Source organism: Cygnus olor, chromosome 8 (genome assembly GCF_009769625.2).
Source record: "Cygnus olor isolate bCygOlo1 chromosome 8, bCygOlo1.pri.v2, whole genome shotgun sequence".
Classification (NCBI taxonomy): domain Eukaryota; kingdom Metazoa; phylum Chordata; class Aves; order Anseriformes; family Anatidae; genus Cygnus; species Cygnus olor.
The window spans coordinates 17128458-17149446 of NC_049176.1; the positions used below are offsets into that span (position 1 = coordinate 17128458).

Sequence of the window (20989 nt, forward strand, 5' to 3'; positions counted from 1 at the left end):
GAAATGTTACACACAGAGATGTAAGAAAGCTTAAGGAGAAAACTGCAGAAGAATCAGCGCTGTACATGAATGAGGTTAAAAATTGCAGACAATTAGCTACTAGATGACTCCTACTAAATAAATCATCAAAGACCTGACTGCTGCTTCCAGGTTTCTACAACAGTATTGGCTCATTGGAGAAGCTAAAAATTGCTTAAGATGTTGATTTGGCCAAAGTTTTAGGAATTCACTATTCGTGTTTGAATTCACTAATCAACCAACAAGGCCAATGTACACTCTCTTGCCAAGGCTGTAAAGCAGGGCCTTCATGCTTCTAGGGAAGACACTGTATTTATTGTTCAGGATTAAGGGCCCCATGATACGGAAAATGAGCTTCTTTGTGTTAAATGAGAGCAAAATGGGAAAGAAAAACAACCTCAGCTTGTCGTGGAATCTCACATCTTATTTCAGCACTCAATAAAGCACTTTGCTTGTCCAATTTAATAGAGAAGCACATTTTCTGTTCCTGTATTCGTCCACAGATCAGGTCTAGCTCTGATCTCATTTAGAGCTTAATGCAAGACCCAAAGTAAAGGGAAAATATACCCATTGATTCCAATTGGCATCTGGTCAGTTTTGTACTGTGGTTTTACTTAAATGTATATACTTTGCTGAGCTTCTCCCAAGAAAAAGAGATGTAGGTGATAAGAGGTGGGAGTCTGTATGCTCAACTTTTCACCCTCCTGTTACTTGGTGCTGATAGGACCAATACTTTGGCTTGGCAAAAACTTCTTAATCTGTCTGGCATTTCTGCAGGGTTGACTGTTTTTAAAAAAAAAAAAAGTGCACACCTTGACCTTCTTTATTGCTACATCTGAGCAGCTCACCATAGTTGTACTCTCTTTTACTGCTTGAGATTTACTTGTGTCCCTGGCCTATTGTGATAATCCTCTGAATGTCATTGCAGTGAAGGTTTTGTTCTTCCCAAAACTCTCCAGAGGTTCCATGAAGGCAAGTAGGGTTTGCTTTGGATGAAAAGTACATTGTGTGTGTCACTATAATAAATGCAAATATGCAGAGTGATGGTTGAATTTAACAGGAAATTGAAATGTTTGACTTGTCACAAGGCCAGTTTATACTATGTGATTCCTGGCATTGCTCGTAGTAGGTGAACCTCACGCCATGTTGAGGGCCAGCCTAGGGCCTAGTTATCACTTACATGCAATTTAAACTGTCTTCAGAACAAGATTGAAGCAGTGCATAAGCCTCACATTGTCTCTCTGTGCAGGAGTGGGGAAAAAAAAAAAAAAGGACCCTGATTTGGAAAACACTAGGGAAAAACACTGAAGTTTTACACATCAAAAAGGCTAATTAGAAATGCTTTTCTTTTATAACAAATAAGCCAAGCATATTGACATTAATTACATGAAATACTCGGGGTTTGGAATTGTCTGTTGAAGACCACAAATGTATACCAAATCCTATGCAAACAAGAGTGTGTGCAACTATTCTTTAGGTAACACATTTATTCATAAAAGTAAGCTATGTCTCTTTTTAGTGGGTAGACCATCATAAAAGTCTCTCTCTCTCTCGCTCGACAGGGTGAGATGGCTGTATCTGTTCAGTGCGGCCTAGTACGCGTTCCAGGAGCTCGGAGCAAATTCTTTCCTTACGTGAGTTCGTACTACTCTGTCAGCTTGCCTGGCATTACATCACTGTGATGAGGTGCAGAGTTTGTTCTCCTTTGCTGGTAAATTTCCCTTAGTTTCAAAAAGACTAGTGAAATACGTAACTGCATTTATAATTTTCAGTCTGCGTCTCCAAGCTTACTAGTGACAGAGGTACTTAAAGTGACTTAAACTGTGAATGTGATTTGCTGTGGTGCCCATTAGTGTTAGTAGAGGCTCTTAATAATATTGGTCAGAAAACTTTACCTATTACTTCTTTGACCCTGGCTGACTGCAGAGAGAACCTCTTACTTTTCATAGCTTTAGATCGAGATGGAAGAGTTCTTCTGTGTAAGGGCTGTGACAGGAAGGCTCAGCAGGCTGAATTGCTCCACTCCAAGTGCTCCTACAGCCCTGCCCCACTCCCTGCTCCTACCATCTTAGGCGCTGCTTCTATACAGATAATAGACACTTCACTTTCCAGATCAAATTCACCCACTGAATCTGCCTCTTGTTTATTTTAAGTATACCTCTTAAGTTTGATGAGATGTCTGGCTTGCACAGGAGCTGTTCTGTGGTCACTGTAGATTGTCACCTGGCAGGGCTGGGTTGGAGCTTGGAAGCTTTGGGCCCAAAATCTTGGAGCCTGCACCATAGTCTCTCAGCCATCCTACCAATGCCAGGGCATAGCATATTTCCTCCTATAAACAACAATCTGCAAGGCCAAATTTTGGTAATAAATAGTTAATCTCTCTCATCACCAGTAGAGATCATTGTTGTTGCCAGTGCTGGTTCAGGTTCCTCAAGTATTCCCAATTTACCTAACAATCCTCTAAATGTTTCACAGGTGTTTCCAGGACTACTGTGGCTGCACAAGTTCCAGAAAATGTGGAGTAAAGTGCCTGCTTTCACTACTCAGGTTCAAGCACATTAAAAGGATTTGAGGAAATTCATTCAGTGCTGTGCACAATGAAGAAGAAATGGGAACCATTCTGATGAGTTGCAGGTATCATTTCAGACCTCTAAAAAGTACGGGAAAAGATATATTTGTGTTCTAAAAAGATAACAGCCATGTTAACCTCCATGTATTCTCAAGGATTGTCAGCAGTTGGCTTCTAGTCTAGCTTGAAGATTTTGGTAACCCTGGCAGCTACCAGCAGGTCCAGACAAGCTTAAACTAGAGATTGCCTAAGCCACAGATTGCTGGGAGGGTGCATACCACCTGTGAAACAGCAGCCGTTGACCTGTTCTTGTATTTCCTATTCTGAACATCCACTGGTGGTAATTGCCAGACACAAAATATGGGAATAGTTGGATCTTTGTTCAACCTAACATGCTTAGTCTTTTTGTTTGTTTACATCATTTTTAGTAAGGGTAGAAATGAGACACCTTCTATCGTAACTGCATGGAGCCATATGGAAAAGCAGCAGTTTTTATTGACCCTGGTCACCCAAGGGCACCCTTTTACAAAGAGGCACCCCTGAGACATGGATCCACCAAGCTTGCCTATATAGTAGAAGCAGCATCTATAGCAGATGGCAGCTTGGAGTTGCATAGGTTTTAGAGGTGTCTAAATACAGAAGAGGATTGTAGGGGTGGGAGAAACAGGAGAGGATCAGTTGGTTGTGAAGTTGGAGTGAAAGCCTTCGTAAGTATTTTCAGCTGTTACAGATGCAGGTGGTTCTGTTAGTAACTGTTCCTTACATACAAAGGAGCCTTTTAAACACCCATTTGCATCTTCTTTGGATGAATATATATATATACACATATAAAAATATTTATATAAATCTTTCACCATGTGCAGTCAGTGAAGGAAAAGGGTCTCTTAAGCCTGTGAAATTAAATTTGACTCAAAGATAATTTAGGGTGATAATAAAGGTGAAAGTTCAGTATCTTTCTGACCTAATGTGATACCCATACAAAATGTATTGACCTGCTGTCTTATTTTTTGTTCTTGCTTGCAACCTGAAATTTGGTTTCAAATAAAAATCGATTCCTACCAGGTTCATATAATACAAGTGCTTTATTGAATTCTCACTGAAACAGTGTTGCTCAGGGACTAGGGGCCAAATCCTGGTCTTGTGGCATAGGGCCAGGAGCATTTTGTAGGATGTGACAGTTTCCAGAACACAGGCCACTCTGACTTTAGGGGAAGGTGAGGGAGACGCATATCTACCCTAGAGAGATGTTACAAGCAGGAAAACAAAAAAAAAGAAAAAAAAAAGTCAGGAATGGAAACTGTGTCTTCTGTTCTAGTATTAATGGTTTTCTGCTGAAATTTTCAAAATCTGTTGCTGGGATGAGCACCAAATTTTTCAGCCTGGCAGGGCAGTGAGGGTTCCGAGCATCTCTAAGGGACTGGGGGGAGTAGGGGGCAGATTTGTGCCAGATAATTAACAGACTGTTGCAAAAAAAGCCCCCGTGAGTGAAACAAATGACTTCAACCTTGCAGGCTCTGGAGCAGCTAAGTTTGAGGAAAGGTCACTGGAGTGAAGCAAACCCTCAGGAGAGGGACCTGCACTCACGTGGCAGCAGGAGCTCCCCATGGCACATCCTCCCCAGCATGGGCCCAACTGCTGACTTAGCTCTGTGGACGTCTTCCCCCCAGCACCCTTCTACGGCACCACGGCAGCATTTCAGTGGTTTCTGCAGCCTGCAGTAGCCTCCAAAATACCTGCGGCAAAGAGGTATTGGGGATTTGTCGGGGAGGCTGGAAGCTGATTTATTTGAGGTCTTCTTTGAGCGTTGAATACATTGCTCCTCTAGCTCCCTTTAGAGACCATGTCATCCAATGTCCAGGGTGGGCAGCTCAGTGTCAGAAGGAAATGAGACTTTTGCTCATCATTGTCATATAAGTCAGGGCCCAAATCTGAGCCCTTTAAAATGTGAGAAAATATGAGATTCGATTATCCATATGGATCATTCTGGATTTATTCCAGATTGCTTCATTAATAGCAATCAAAGACATAACTTTAATGGATTTTTTATCCTCAAAATTATGATCATGAGGAATTTGTTCTGGCTATTGATTTTGAAAAGGCTTTTGATTCTCTTCAATAGCCTTAACTTATTTCAGATTTAGGTAACAGTAGGATTTGGTCTTAAATATGTTAGATAGGTCAATCTCCTTTATTCAAATCCACAGTTATGTTAAAAATAATGACCATGGTTTGAAGATTATTTATATACTTCAGATTATACTGGAGAGTCCTTTTTCTTTGATACTTTTGCTGTTACAGGGGAGCCTTAGCTTTGGGAGAAATCTTTTTTTTTAAGGGAAAAGTCAGTGATGTTTTCCATTCTGGCCTTAGATGGAGAATATATTATTTTTCTAATGAACATTTTAGATACTATGCTAGAAGATACTGGATGTTCATGTTTCTTTTTGTTAATTGGGGTAAAACTCTTAAAGCCATTAGGCGATTTAAACGTAGCTCTATTTGAGCAATATCCTTTATTGGATCCCCCATTATCCTTTAAACATCTTGGTGTGCAAGGGGATAAAATTAGAAAGAATTTGTTTGCTTTAAATTGCCAGCCTCTGCTTGATAAAACTATTAGCTATTTAGCTAATTGGACTGCTCTTCCATTATCATTAATTGGCAGAATTGATACAATTAAAATGGGGGCTTTATCTAAAGTGTTTGTGGTTTTTTTTCTGAGGCTTTCCCATCAAGTTCCCTAACGTGTTCAGGGAGCCTTACATTCTACAATTAGTTTAGTTTTCAGAGTTAGAGGTAAATTTAATTCTGAAACTCTGCAGCTTCTCCTAGAGTCAGCTGGACTGGCTCCTGCTAATTTTATTGTTGTTTTTGGCTGCCCTGGTACAACATGTTGTTTCATGATTTAGACAATCCCCAGCATTATGCGGCCGTGGCGTGTGTGGGGCAGTGCAGCCACAGGCTGAGCACAGCCAGGCCCTGGGAGCACGACCCTGCTTTGCAGAAGGTCAGGGCAAGGCTTGCTCCTAGGGCTGCATCCTGCAAGGTGCTAAACATACATTATTCCCTGACCCACCAAAGCACTTTAACACAGCCATAACTTTTAAGCACACATACAGGCCCAGTGACGCCAATTAGCTTACTCATACTAGTGAAGTTAAACAAAGGCCGTGCTTGGCTGGGGCTATAGTAATCATCACCTTGTTGGTTTGAGACTCCCACACGAACTCGTTGCGAAGCAGCACGTGTTGTTCCGCTTCCACCTTGGTCACGCTCTAGCTGATGCCCCTCCAGATCAGCCTGGGGACACTGGGTTTGGAGGAGAGGCGCTGCCAGTGCTGCCCTTCCCTTGTGGTCAAGCCTGCACCCTCTGTTCCCACCCCTGGTGAACACGCCATCTTTTCTGGATTGCTGGTACAAATCGTGCTCCCCTCTCCTAACATTATGATTCATGTCAGCCATTAGCCTCAAATAAAGGAATAGGCCACAAGAAAACTAAAACCAAATCGTGCTTCTACCAGAGGGAAGTCTCCTTGAGAAGCAGGGCCTCTATTGCCAGAATTAGTCATCTGGGTCTGCCTTTTGCACCAGAGGCTAAGAAAAACAGAGAGTGATTAATTGGGCAGGATCAAGAGGGTGTTGCCCCTCCTATACATCTGGCTGGTGTGGGCGGTTGCTTATTCACACCATGGGGGCAGTGGGTACATCACTGATTAACACCACCTCTGCTTCATCTGCGTCACGATTTTAGTTAGTCCTGGGGTAGCCACATGAGTTCTTCACCACTCAAACACGCTCTTACACCTGGACTTGCTAGGAAGCTGTGTAGAGCTGGCTTTATCACTATCAAAATGAGCCATTTAAAGCTGCTTAAATAATTTGTATCTAAAATACACAATTGTACTCAAAATGCAAAAAAAAAAAAAAGTTTTATCTGTAAGATATATGCAAATACAGTTGTATGTAATTTTAACTAAGATAAATCTGGCCCATTCTTGTAGGCATGACCCAATATGCGTGTAACAGGTAGGAATTCTGTAGTAACCTTAATGCAATACTGCCCTGCTTAATTCATTTGAGTCACTGTGGTCATTAGAATATACCAGTCATTTCATGAAATACATGATGTTTCATGGGTTAATCCTGATTTTGTTGTGATGCTTTGCTTTTGGGTATTATCTGAATTATTCTGCCCATCCCTTCTCCATTCATTTTGTCTATGACAAATATCATTCTACATGGATTTCACTCATACACTTATTTGTTATTAAATTATGCGTCTCTTTGAGGAGATAGACCCATCAAGTGGTACTATACCCCATAGCACAAAAAATGAGGCATTGTTTACTTTTGCATTAAAAGGCATGAATGTGGAGCACACAGTTTATAAGACAGTAATGAATTATTTTGATTTTTGACCTTAAATCAGAGTCAATCCAGCTAAGCTCAGTGGCTGATGGAATTGAAATGTAATGGATAAGAGCCCAAGAGATGACCATACTGTAGTTCTAACAGGCACAACTTGTCCCATATCAACCACCTCAGCCAAGCACCTTGGCGCTGCGTGGCAGCAGGTGCAGAGCATCACCACGGTCACAGGGCCGCCTTCTCACTGCCTCGGGGACAGAACATAGCACGGGCTGAGGCTGAACTGCTGCTCCAGGTCTTGGGATGCTTCTTCTAGGGAGAAAGAGAGCACCTGAGTCTCTGGGGCTACAACCTGGGCTCTCAGCTCCCTGTCGCAAAAGTCACCTTGGGCGGAAGGGCTGGGGCTGCTGCGACTCCATCAGGGAGAACGTGTCTCCCACCAGCACCGTCAGAAGCCTCACATGCTTGCTGACTGCCCCGTGGTTCAGTGAAAGAGGAGGGGGAGCAGAACCAAAACCCCTGAGAGTAAGAAACAGACAACTGTGCAACAACCCTGTGCTGATTTTACTTCTGGCTTAATTCAGTAAATAAGTAGCATTGCACTGGTGTAAAACTCAGGTAAAGAGGTAAGAATCAGGCCCCGTGGGAACAGAGGAGCTGCAATGTAGGAGCCGATCCTCAATGTACAACATTTAAGGTGTGTTAGGACCAAACAGTGCTGCTTATTTGCTTCCATTAGCTGTGAATTTGGTTTGTGATCACCAGGACAAGAAAAGTCCAGGAAAAGGGACATTCCTGGGCTGAAACATTATTAGGGCGTAGCAACGCCTTTTTCTCAGTTTGAAAGTAGAGTTATAATTCTGTATGTCATTAACTAAGACAATAATAAATTAATACAATAGCCCAGTAATAGTGCTGTAATGCTTTCATGTATGAATTAGAATGTGAATACTGAGCTTTTCATTTCATGGTTGAAAAATACATGAGTTGACCCAAATATTAATTTCTGCATTTCAATCATTTACATATCATGGGTCAATAATCATTTCTTGCACAAATGACTTTTCAAATGAGAAGCAGTATATTGTAATGGTCTGTCGTATTTACAAACATATCATTGTTTTCCCAACTTAGCACTTAGTATTTAACATATACTGGACAAAGATATTGTTTGCCAAATACTGTACAAAAATGGCTCATAAAATGCAGAGACTATTTTCTTTTACTATTATCCATAATTTATAATGTTCATAAACCATGGAGCGGCATACCCTTGCCCCTGGCAGGCCCAGGCCCCCACTGTGGACTGGACATGGTTTGCCTGCGATGGTTCAGGAGACCAGACACCTCTCTCTGCTCTCTATTGACCTTAAAAACCGCACCCCTTTGAGGAGTCCTCTGAAGATCCAGCACTGTCAGAAGGGCTAATGGTGGTTTTCTGAGGTTTAATACATCCCAAGGCTTTTTTACAGCATGCAATGACATTAGAAAAAAAAAAAAAAAAAAAAAAAAAAGCCTAGGGTGTCTTTTTTCAATTACTTTACAAAGCTGGAATAATATAAATAACCTTGCTTTTTACTTATTGGTATTGAACTTAGTCCATCATTTTGGGCTGTTCATTGTTTCCTCATATTCCACCCCTTTATAAGTCACCATATCCCAGCAGAAACCTTGTGTTTTGGATTAGTGTTCAAGTTCTGAATTAATCAGGGACTAGTACAGCATATATACCCTGCCCAGCAAGATGAATTTACACATCTGCCTTTTCCCCTAATTATTATTCCAGAGGTTGAATGTCAACAGCATATGGGTATGTCCTCACAGAGGCATGCAAACACACATACAGGCACACACACTGTACATTAATCTCTCTTGGCTTATCTGTTGCTGTCTTTAATTTGTATACTTCAAAATTGAGTGGTGAGGTCATTTATTAGACTGTTTCTGTGAGTTTTATGTAGTGATAAGAAAGCAGTAACATGCAATTTGTTTTTATAGAACTCACTTTTGTAAGTATGATCTAATATTTCCTTTCTTTTACTGAACAGTGAGGAAGAAGAGCTTGCAGAGGTAACTAAGAGTTAACTGGCTACATTTCAGCTGTCACCATTGTCTTACATCTACATAGAGAGTGGGAGAACCAGGGAAATATAAGTACAGCAGGCCACTGGGAAAAAACGTTTATAAGTAGAAATTTCTCCTCAGAAGCCTCAGAGAAAATCTTTCCAGTTTGTCTTGATTTTTCTTCCCCTATTTTTTAAACACAATGTGTGGTGGAAATGATTGTTATTATCCAAAGGACCTTACTTGCTGGCTCGCTGCATCTCTGTTTATGAAATGCCATAACAAAAGTGAGCTCACGCTTGTGTGCTTCCAATGCGTGATGTTCCTGTGTGCCAGATGGGCACTTTCATGACTGTATGAGCGTGGATTATTTCATTTCCTACATCTGGGACTCCAAATGGCTGCACAGAATGCCACAGGAGAGAGGCACAGATCTTCAGCTGGGGAAACCTACCTTCACAGGGGAACTGGCTACATCAGAAGGGATGAGGCAGAGAAGCCCCGAGTGATATCTGAAAGTTCACATAAAGCAGGGCCATAAGGGAAACCTTTAGAACCAGGAACAAGACAAAAATAAACAATAACTAATGCTGGATGTCAGCTGCGGGTAGGGGGGAGGGAAACTAAACCATAAGCAGTTTCTTGCCTGGCCACAGAAGATGTGTTTGGAATGCTGTTTTGTATTTCAGCTCAGAAACTCTGCTGTGACCTTCAGATATCGCTGGGTATTACAAGTTCTACAGATAGCCACAGAGAAATATCCTAAGGAGAGCTGGCATAGACTGTGCCATCTTAGTTAATGTTGACTGCATATTGCTCACAGCCCATTCCAGAACTGTGACTGGGCAGCCTTATAAAAACACTGCCGAATCCTACAGGCATCGTCAGGAAGGCTACAGTTTGTCATAATGCTGTGGCAGGATTTGGGATAATTACTTATTTGCGGGATAGGTGTTTTCCTTTTTTTTTTTTTTTTTTTTTTAATCCCATTAAAATGAGAGCAGAACCTCAGTATCGTGAAGACTTGACTTGCTATACTTTTGTAGTATATGTTGCATTTCAGAGCCAGCAAATGGGAGATGGTAAGAAGAGATGAAATAGCCTGTCCTGTATATTTGATTGAATTAGCTGTAGCAGAAAAAAATATAGTTAACCCAGTGGCTTCCTTAAGATGAAAGAGAGCAAGCCCCCCCCCCCAAAAAGAACAAATGGAAAAAATAATGAACGAAAGAAAGTAAGAGCTTGTGACATAAAGTAAGAAAAATAAACAGCAGTTGACTTAACTATTTTGCATAAGATATTTACAAACCACAGCATATTACTGTTTGCTTTATGCATTTTCACATCCTGCTCAGTTTAAAGCAGTAATTTTCTGCAAGGACAACAGAGGGAAAAAAAATGCTTTACACTGCTTATATTAATTACATTTTTTCATTACCCGTCATGTTTTCTACAGGCTTGTGTATTATTACTGTAAAATGTAATGAAACAGAAAAAGAAAAAAAGAATGGACTTCTGGGAAATTTTCCAATTCTTGAAATGCAATGTTAATTGAGAGCTATTTTTAGGTCATCACAGATAGAGCTGAACCCATTGCCATCAGTGCACACAATGGGGACAGCCCAGGTGCAACACAGACTGGGTGAGGGTATCAGTTTCTACTGATGGAGAAAAGGGGAGAGAAGCAAACTCCCCAGAGGGGAGGCTCTTGGTAGGTTTGGGGCAGCTTCTATTTCCTGACATAAAGTTCTCAAAGCACGAAATGAACGGGAAGGGTACAGAGCTGGCATGGGTCCAGGACCTGCCGGAACCATGGGTGCTCCAGAAGGAGACCCAGTGGCTCCTGTGACAAGAGGGCAAAGCAAATGAAAGTGAGAAGCTCTCTGCTTTGGTGGCTGACTTCCAGCTCTGGCATGGAGGGCACTCTGAAAGTCAGCATAAAATAAAGTCCCCCAAAATGTATCAGAAATGTGATCCCTTTAATTTATAGATCTCCTAAAAAGCTGCCAGAAATCAATTATTTTAATTTGTATATAGCAAAGCCATGGACTGATTCAAGTTCTTTTGAAGTATTTTTAAACAGCCATTGCACAAAGCCATCCTCTTTCCCATATGCAAAAAAAAATGAATTGAAAACCACAATTTCTCACAGTGGCTTTGATTGCGAGAAAAGACACACAGGCCTCTGCAAGCAAATCTGGGGCCCCCCGCTAAGTCCTTTAACTGGGTACCTTTACTGTTGGTCCCAAGAATCACTGCAGCTTTCCCTGCATTATCTGCCTCCTTTCCCAAAGAGCGCAGGGAAGGTGTTTGAGCCAATAACAGCTTGTGAAGACCGGAGGAAATGCTTACTGCTACTTGCGGGTGGGTGGAGGTTCCCTTTGAAACAGGAGAAGTGGAAAATCTTTGATGTGCACTTACCAAGGCCAAAATGAAAGGGGAGAGAGCATCCCATGTGGGGGAAGCCACTGTTATCGCCACAAAGCTGTTCTGTTTTACACAGCGCTACTGTAAAAGCAAGAGCCTAACGCAAACATTTCAGCAGCCATCTTCACTTGCCAGGTAACATGTTATGGAAACATTGAGATTAACCCAGACAGTTTTCTACCCACTTTGGTCCCATGCATGTAACAATCTCAAAAGGCAGTCATGGCCAGATGATGGGATTACCAAGACTGACCTCTGGTTCTTCTGTTGGCTTTGGTGCTACTGGAAAGCTGGTAAGTATAGGAGACACCTCTCCACCCATATTGTCCCAGATCATCAAGGCCTTTTTGGGGTGGATCCTAAACAAAGGCACTTAAGCACCCAAATTCCTGAGGTGATCTGATCCTTTTCCATCTATAACACGTAGCTTGCATCCTGTATTTTCTTTGTTCACTACAAGTTTCTTTGCTTTTCTGTGGATCTGTCAGCCTGCTCACCAGGCTCGCCCCTTTTCCAATCTTAGCTCAAGAATCCCCAATATACCCAATGGCCCCATGAAGTAGCAGGCATCAGTGCTCCTCTGGGTCTGGCAGTGTGGCTCACCTTGACCTGAGCAGTAGCATGGGCCTCAGCTATTCGTCATGGATTTGTACTCACTGCCTGCCTATTTTCAAACCTCTGCTGTACCCAGCCATAAGCTATGACTTATCAAAACATACTACCTTAGTGCATTCCAGATGTGTTTCTTCCTCCCACCCCCAGCAGATTTGACACTGGTATAGAAATGTTATGGATTTGACTGGCAAGGTTTAGATGGATTTAAGAAAAAAAAAAATACACACACAAAGCAAAGCAAAACACAAACTGAAGAGTTAGTTTGCTCTCGAAACATCTCTAGTGCTAAGATAGAAGTGATAAATCATAAATATAAGCCAACATGATTTTCTCTTATCTGACATATTGAATTAAGACTGTTGAGCTCAAACAGAGCAGAATTGACAAACATTTCCTTTTAGGAATGCTGCATCAAAGCTATTAACTTTTATAGTCAGAGACCATTTAGAGCCAAGGCAAGGCATGTGCATTAGCACACTCTGCCACTCACCCAACAAAAGGCATGCGAGCTGGGATACTCTATTAGCAAATCAAGAAAGTCCTGCTCCTATTGACCATGCTTGTCCTGCCTCCAGTAGTGGTGCCAGCATTTGGACTTTAGTTTGCCAGGCCAAGGTGGCTCCAACTTGTTGTAGCCTCACTGTGGCCCTTAGCTCATTATTGGCTTGTCAGCACTATACTTCATCAAGACTGACAGATAACCCCATACTCTTGTATCTCATCGTGACAGGCTCCTTTTTGTTTTCAGACTTGAGTTATTCCCTTTTGCTAGGAAAATTGATCTGGATCCATAGCTCTCTGATTGAAAGTCACATTTTTCTACAAAGGACTCAGCTTTGTTCTTTCACGAGGCTTCAGTTCTCCTCAGCACCCCAAGTTGCTCTCCTTGTAGGCGGTGGCCCAGAAATGGCAGGGCTCCTTTGCAGGCCCAAGCAGGTGAATTATTTAGTGGAATGACAAGAGGAAATGGTGGAGGGCATGGAAGGAGCTAAGGGACTCATGAGGCCACAAAGTCTCCTGGTGCACGGACAGTTTAACTCAAGCCAGCTAGATCCTACCACAATGCCCCTGTGGCCACGGCTCCCATGTGAGTCAGCCCCTCAGTGCACCAGCTACTGGGGAAAGGGCAATAAATGAGTTATTCCAAGTCAAAGCCACTGCGTAGATCAGGGAGTCAGCATTAAAATGGAAATTCCGACTTGAGATGATGTCCTAAGATACATGTAGCCACTGATGTCCATGGGAATTTTGTCATTGCTTTCACCTGAAGTAGGGTTTCATCTCTAGGAGCTTTCATTTTTCCAGTTGATTAGCTGGCACCTGTCCTCTGCTGAAAGACAGTAGCGGTGCACCTGAAGAATTGCAGTAATAAGCCAGTCGAGGAGGCTTTGCAGGATGGACCCATGGAGACTGCAGTCATTTGACTGGATCAATAGGTGGGATTTCATCAGAGAGAGGGGATTCAAATGTCACTTTGAAAATTTCACTTCAATGTGTTCATTTTCTGTTACAGCTGTGTCAGGAATGGCCTGTAGATTTAAACTCTGACTCAGAGCAGGAGAAATGAGGATCCATTAATTCTTATGAAAAAAATGCCATTCCAGGCCATAGCCCTAACATAAATGAATTTGGCATGTCCAGGAGTGGACCATCACTTCCATGATGAAATCAATGGATATAATTTAAGCTTTGGTCAGATGAGGCCTCAAGCTTGCAGACCATGCACCAAATGTTTATTAGTGTTTAGAGGGTCAGACAGCTACTGACTGCAGCACAGAGCTCTCAAAAATTTTGTTGTCTCAATCCCGGGAAGCAACAGACAACAGTTCTTAAATATGTCTCAGGCTTTAAGATTTTCAGAAGCTCTTGTGTTCCCAACTCCCATAGGCAGAAAGGAGCCTGGAAGCTTTAAAACCAGAAGTAGGTACTGATCTGCATCCAGAGGTGCTCTAGTATCTGTGGAAATTTGCTTCTAATTTATCCAACAGCCCCATCTTTCTGGGTCACATTTAGGACCATGAGCACTTTTCATGGCCCTGCTCTGCAAAATCTGCTCCCTTGCAGAGGGTTGAGGGTAAAAAAGGAAAGACAACAAGTTACGGACCCCAGCTGACAAAAATATGCCATAAGCAGGGATGTGCAAGTCAGGGTGTTAAAAAGATGCCGTTGGTATACTTCAGCTGCAGAACCCAACCAAGATGGGGAAACTACGTCTTCCAGTTTGATGTTTTTGCAGGTGCAAAGATCCCCAACCTGCCTCCCCGCCCCGTTGTGTCCGCTGCAGCAGGGATGTGCCAGGCAGCATGGCCCAAACGCTGGGGCTCACAGACTTCGACTGCCACCATGCCAACACCCAGCTCCCGTTACACCCCGAGCACTGAGGTGTGGAACTGGGTGTCCATGCTCACACACAGCCCATTGGGGTCGGGAGCTGACCCCTGGCCTCTCTGATTTGGCTCGGTACGTCACACTTTAATCCTACCATTTTCCTCAAGTTTTCCTAACTGTAGTATTCCTGGGTATCATCAGTGTAAATTTCACCTCCCAAGTAACTCCTCAAACCCAAGCATATCCCTGTTTAAATACCAGGATTGGGATGAAGAATACTCTTCTTAAATGGTATCCTTTGAAATGGGGCACTGTGCATGAAAAGGCCTGCCAGCTTCCCGTCAGAAGGGTGAGCTGAGGCGGGGGGGCTGGAAACACTGACCGCAGCCAATTCCTTTTTTTTTTTTTTTCTATTTGTTAATCCACTTTGTCCAAACAATATGAACATTTGGTGCATTTAGCTCTAAATATGTCAAATGCTCCTTTAGGAAAGAACTTCCAAAACCTAAAATCATCTTTTAAGATCAAATTTATTGCCAGAGCTCAAAATGATTCTTCTCTATACAAATAAACACACACAGACTTGCGTACTTCATCTGCACTGCAGGAATTGTCCTGGGATAGCACTGTGCTATCTGTGGAGCCCTGCTGCAAGGCCCGGCTTTCTGATACCAAAAGAGCACTGCAAATATTAACACATTGTTGAGAGTGGGGGAAGGAAAAAAAAAAAAGCAAGAATGATTATCCCAAGAATATAACAAATCTAAAAATAAATTGGCTTCATTTTCACCTATGGCAGACCAATGGGGGTAAAACAACTTTAATTAGTGTAACAGGACAATAGGAATGAAATTGGCTTGGTCACAAGATTTTTGCAGGATGACACTGATGGTATTACTATCCAACTTCAAAGATTTGGAAAGATGTGGCTGCTAACACTAGAGAATAGAAACCTGTTTTTCATCAACTAGGCTGGCCTGACAAATTAAGTCTGTGGAGTCATTAGATTAAGATAAGAGCTTATCTCCTAGACTGACATTTATTCAGAGGTTTTTATGCTGCTCAGCTAGTAATTAGTGCAGTTGAATTTTTAACACTGCTTTGTCCAGTCACTTTACAAATCTGAAATATATACAGTTTTTATTAAAAAAAAAAAAATCCAAGAGTACAAAATTATTAGCTTGGAAATGTTTTAATTCTAGAAAAGTTGAGATGATGCTAAAAATCTTCAAGCAAGTCAGAAATGCTTCTGCTTTTGACTCATTTCCATATACAGATTGAGAGGCCCCTTAAACTAAATTTTTAGGCACTAAGCAGCAGATATCTGTAGCAAATCTGTAATTTCTTTCATGCCCTACCATTTTGTAATTTTGCTGCTTTCCAGGGGCAAGAATCCAGTGGAGGCTGCACTCTGCTCATTAATGCCTGTCTGCCTCCTTCCGCACTCAGGCTGGGATTTCTGGGGGGGAGTTTCAAAAGGATTCTTCTCTCATATGTCTGATTTCATGGGATAAGGTTTATTTTTTCTGTCTTGATTTTCTTGTAGTAACAGATGGATTGTTCCACAGAAAACCAGTGCATTACTTTTGGACACATGTTTTAACATGGTGTTAGACTAACAAATCTCTTCAAAAAAAAAAAAAAGTTCACTTTGAGTGACCAATGATTAGAATTGGAATAATAATTAGTGATGAAATGGGTGAAGATTTTTTTAATGAACTTTGACTTTTTTATAGCTGTCCTATTATTACTGTTACAATGCTTATTTTGTCCAAAATGCAACCATCTCAGCATCCACAGCTGTAACTGTTAGAAATACAGACAAGGAGAGTTTGTACTAGGAAATTATGGTTCATCCAACTACTTCAGTTCTTTATTCCTATGATTACTGGCTTCCCCCTTGCCCCCAAAGAAAAAAAAAATAGCAGGGACTCTGGAAAGACCCAGACGACCTCAGCCTGCCTGTTTGCAAAACAGACCATTCACCTGTGCACGTTACACCCTACTGCCAAGACCCCTGGCACCAGGGCAGCCGGCCACACCACCTTTGTCCCTCTCCTGAGCCTGCAGTGGCAGTGGTGGAGCAGGACGTGGGTGCTGAGGCAACCTGGAACCAGGGTCTGTGTGCCAGTGTTTCATGTCTGCTGCTGTGGGTTTGGGTTTTCCTGACAATTACATGACCCCACAGCACCAGAGGAGTTAGGCACCTGGTGCAGTGGGAGAGGGCAGGCACGAAGAAGCAGGGATATCAAGGCTTGCACAGACAGGAGAAAAACCCTGCTGCCCTCCCCTTCCCAAGCCAGAGCCACCACCTAGGCCTGCCCTGACTCCTGTTTTCAGGCAGACGCTCTCAGGCCTCTCTGACAGAAAGACCCGCAGCACTTCCCAGTGTGAAACCCTGCCACTGGGCATCCCACCATCCCCAGACTGCAGGTGAGACCTCAGCCTGTGGTTAGGAGCACCAAGAGGTGGAGACAGACAATATCATAGGCTGGTTTGGTTTGGCAGGGGCCTCTAAAGATCGTCTAGCTGAAATGATACATGTGGCAATGCTCATGAAGTGGCTGGGAAGAAATTTGCGTCAATCTGACCACTTGCATCAGTTCCCCCTGAGCTCCAAGCACTGTTTGGCAGACAGCCCTTTTCTCCCCTCTGAACTGTAGCTGTTGATGCTGCCTTTGCTATCTCCCAAGTCAAAAATCCCACAGAATTGCCAAGTACAGCTCACTTCCCTGCCGGGACGGCCCAACAGAGCGCAGAAGTGGAGCCCGGGCCTGGCCCTTGGGTGTCTGTGAGGGGAAAATCCAAATTCTGATTTCTCTAGGGACAAGCATGGCCTGAGTAGAGGGAGGAAGGAGTTGAGCTCAGGCTCCCTGGGGTTTGTGGCAGCAGCATCCCCATTTCCCTTTTGTTCCCCCGTGCTCTGCGTTGCTGCAGAGGCTGGACGGTGTCAGCACTGTCCCAGCAAGCTCCAGTGTGGCTGTTAGATGAAGGGGAAAGCTGTCATCACCACACAGACACACAACCAAAGCAAGCCTGTGCCTTTGAGCTAAAGAGACAACTAATATGAAGCTATAAGCATCTTCTTTGATGGCTGTGGAGATAACAGCACACAGGCATCTGTCACAGCTGTCCATCAACAGCGCTGCCTCATGGGGCAGTTCCCAGGCCCGGAGCCACTCCGGCCACCTCAGCCAGCCACCCGTCCATGGGGCCTCAGCTCGTGGCCTGCCACCATCCTGCGCCTCCATGAGCGATGCCGCTGTCCTGCACCTGTGCCTTGGGTCAGCGGTTTAAAGACAGCTGCTGCTTGATGGCGTACACAAAATGAATTACGGCCCTCGGTTACGGCCTAAGAGTCTGGAGACTGAGACCTTCACTGACCCCACACAGGGGGCCAAGGGCTGGCAGGAGCACAAGCAAAGGAGAAGTCCCGCCAGGTCAAGGGAAGGGGCATCACAGGCTAATAAACTCCGTTACCACAAGGAGAACTTTGTTCAACTTCTGATGCCAGAAAGGACTGCCTGGACTGGCAGGTAAATCTCCCTGAAGATAGAGGAAATGGAGGTTAGAGCACCATATTTATCTCCAGCTACTTAGTAAATAGTGAGATGCTGCAAAAAGAGAAATGGAGTTTTAGCAGCAGGAAGGTGTCGCTGAATGGCAATAAGAGCACAACCACCCTTTGCTCTGCCTGCTGTCGGAGGTGCCCCGCTCTCAGGTGGATGATTGCTCTTCAGCACTTGGCCAAGGTCAGACAGGTGAGAGAATTTTTTCTCAAGTTTCTAGCATTCCTAAGCAATTTCTAAAATGAGAGAAAAGGCCAATTACTTCTGTTAACTGGCAAATACGTAGGCAGTGCCAACGTAAATGGCTGCCTGTTACTTAGACTTGCTCTGATTTTATTTTGACAGCTTTGGGCTTTTAGGTTTGGCACAAGTAGCAGCCACGTCCCAGTTTAAAAAAATTGCTTGCCCTTTTCAACTGGATTCCATAGGCTCAGGCTTACCCCTGGTAAATGCTTCACGGTGCCATAAATTACGCATCGAGTTCCACACAAACTTCCTCTACTCCCTGAAATGAAGGTGAACATTCGGTAGCACAAAAACGTGATGTAGCCATCCAGCTGTTTGTGTTTCCCTCAGGCATTCAATACTTCCCACAAATAACTACACTTTGCAGTTCTATAACATACATCCTGAGACCCCACGGGGCACCACAGAGGTGGAGTAAACGCCTCGATTTCTATGTTGTAGGTGCTTAGCACTTCTGAAATGCAAGTTCAAGGCTGGTTGTGCCGAACATCTAAGCTTGGAGAAGTCTTTGTGGAAAGCTGATGGAAATGATGTGCTTAATCACTGGTGGGCAGTCGGTGGTCAATGCGACCGCTGGAGGGGGTTCCCTCACCACACAGAAGGACATCCCTCTCCAGTAGCCAGAGATTTACGCATGTTATTTTTCTGTGGTGCAGTATTCATTAAGCACCTTGCCATGACATGCCATTGCCAGTCTGCCAAATCCTGAGCAAATCACATCCTCTGTTCTTCTGTAGCAGATCTGTGAGATAATCTATTACAGATTAATCATTTCAGTCTTACGGTGCAAAGTCAAAAATAAATTGGGGTTATGAAGCTGGAGGGGAGCCACTTGGGGGGTGGTGTGTTCTCATTGATGCTCCTTATTTGACTTTGAAAACAGTGTCACAATGAGATTTTTGGAGCTGATTGTTACCCCGTGGAATCCAAATCACAAGGTAAAAATGTTGTGGACTAAGTATCTCCACAAATATCAGCTCAATGTTGAACTGCAGATGATTTTTAGGCTGTTTCCTTCCCTCTCTTCACAACATGAAATATATCTGGGCTGATCCATTACATCTCTTTAGAATAATAGATGGCAGAAAAATAAATAGAATAAAATAAAAGCCAAACAATTTTAAGGACTGAATATCTGCTGGAGATGGAGGTGTCCAACCCAGAAAAATAATACAGGCCAGGAATACAGCCAAATATACTATATGAAAATATTCATTTGCATCATTTTAAATATTCCCTAACAATTTATAAGCTCCTAAATGTCAGGCAGTGAGTAATTTGCCTAGTGCCATAGTTCCTTGTTACACTCCCAGATGAATTGCAGCAGGTCCCTGCTGTCTAAATCGGAGCAGGGGTCAGTGCACAGGGAGAGCTCATTGTCCCTGTGCAGCTCCCTGATCTCTTCTGCAAGATAGGAAGAGCCAAAATCCTCTCCAAATTGGGTATGAGTTGAGAAATGAGACATTTAGTTCCACCTGTGCAGCTATGAACCATCCTCCTAGACAGGAAGGCTTTATCCTACCATCAGTTATTGAATGCAAAACTACAGTGACTTCATGACGCACTTTACCTTCAGAAGGATGGCAGAATATTGCAGGGAATGCAAGGAATGGAAAAACACTATTTTCATTTTCAGTTTCTTTTGCTTGGGTGCAAAGTAAATCAAACCAGGCTCCATGCTGAGTGATATATCATATAAACCTTCCATGTGATATGTATCCAACGATTTGTTTTTCACTACGGTAGCTTTTCGCAATCCATAAGTCAGATGGAACGTAGCTGAGATTTCCTGGCTTGAAATGCAAAGCAATTTTTTTAAGACATGCTGGTGTTTTTTCCATACTAAGAACAGTTGCTAAAGAATACAGCTGTAAATATGTGCCAGAGCATATTCTCTGATGATTTGCTCCAAAGATACAATGGTAACTAGAGTCCCTTACAAAGCCCTTCTTATCAATTAGTGCTTTAAAAGTGTGCATTTAAGCAATATTAAGACTGTAGCAATAAAATAACTAACAAAAGTAAATGACTAGCATAGTGCAATTCTGATCTGCTTTGAATGGGCCCATTTTCCATTCACGACCTATCTTTTGTACTCAATGGGTAATTATGTGTCCTGTGCAGCATCGTGCACTAAAAAGCTTGATGTATGAGGTGTGTGACCCTAGTCAGAGAAATACATAGACAGATAAATGGATAACATTTCAAAAAGAAAATATGCCTTTAAAATAGCATTAGAACATTGATAGGATTGACAGATCATAACAGTATGTTGCTTAAAACATGGCGGGCAGAAAGCCTTAAAATACCTGCTCACTAAGCCTGAGAAGGATTTTTCTCCTTGCTTTCCCAGTGAAGCTGGTCCTATCCCACAGGCTCTGTTTGCCCAGCCCCCAAATGCTGATTCCTACAGAGCTGGGAATGCTCATTTTCCTTGGGAATCAGAAGAACCAAGTTTATCCTCAGTACCAATCCAGCATCAGTCAAAGGAAGACCCAAAGGACCAACCTGGCACCCAAACTTGTACCACAGGATAGCAACTTAATGAATGCCACTGGGCCAGCCCAGGGAAAATCAGAAGTCAGAACTGAGGTGTCCTGGGGGACTCACTGAACTGATATTTAAGGACTTGATGTGCTGCCCTGGGGACCTCTTTCCACACCTTGTGCACCAGAAAATCCACGCTGCTTTTATGTGCATGGACTTTTCTTTTTTTTTTTTTTCTTTCCTCTCTTTTTTTTTTTTTTTGAGCACTTGGGGGGGCCTCACCATCTTTTATCTTGCA

At 43.0% G+C, this 20989-nt stretch overlaps 1 long non-coding RNA gene across 2 annotated transcripts in view; it reads left to right on the forward strand.

Annotated features, from left to right (window-relative positions):
- The window catches only part of LOC121074408, a 504929-nt gene that overhangs the window by 471050 nt on the left and 12890 nt on the right, over nt 1-20989 (forward strand). For both annotated transcript variants that reach the window (XR_005822307.1, XR_005822306.1), the window contains 2 exons: nt 1581-2652; nt 4099-4333. This is a non-coding gene — a long non-coding RNA (uncharacterized LOC121074408). The remainder of the gene's footprint in view (nt 1-1580; nt 2653-4098; nt 4334-20989) is intronic.